Here is a 365-nt window from a genome sequence, read left to right as displayed (position 1 = left end):
AATGATCAATGTGTTAAGAAAGATTGTCCTATTCTCTCTCCTATTGTATTTTGTATATGCATTTTGTGGTTAGTTGACTTAATGCAGTCTTTGCCACTTTGGATCAGGGAGAGTTAGTTTGTCAGACTGTGGACTGACCAACACTTGTTATTGGTTAGGAAAAGGCACATCTGATCCAGAATTCTGTAATTGTTCATTGCTTGCTGTAAAGATTCACTAAGCAATTTGAACTAAATTCTTTGGTGTGGACATTCACTGGTCTTTTGAGTATTTTGAACACTGCACTCACCCCGTGGGGGTGAGAGTCACTATATAGGACCAGTACTTCTGCCCTCAGTAAGAATACAAGGTAGGAACATATCATC

The sequence above is a fragment of the Seriola lalandi genome, unplaced genomic scaffold (genome assembly GCF_002814215.2).
Source record: "Seriola lalandi dorsalis isolate HSWRI2012SDOR001 ecotype SW California unplaced genomic scaffold, Sedor1 jcf7180002054981, whole genome shotgun sequence".
Taxonomy (NCBI): Eukaryota; Metazoa; Chordata; class Actinopteri; order Carangiformes; family Carangidae; genus Seriola; species Seriola lalandi.
Note: the sequence above shows the minus strand (reverse complement) of the source record.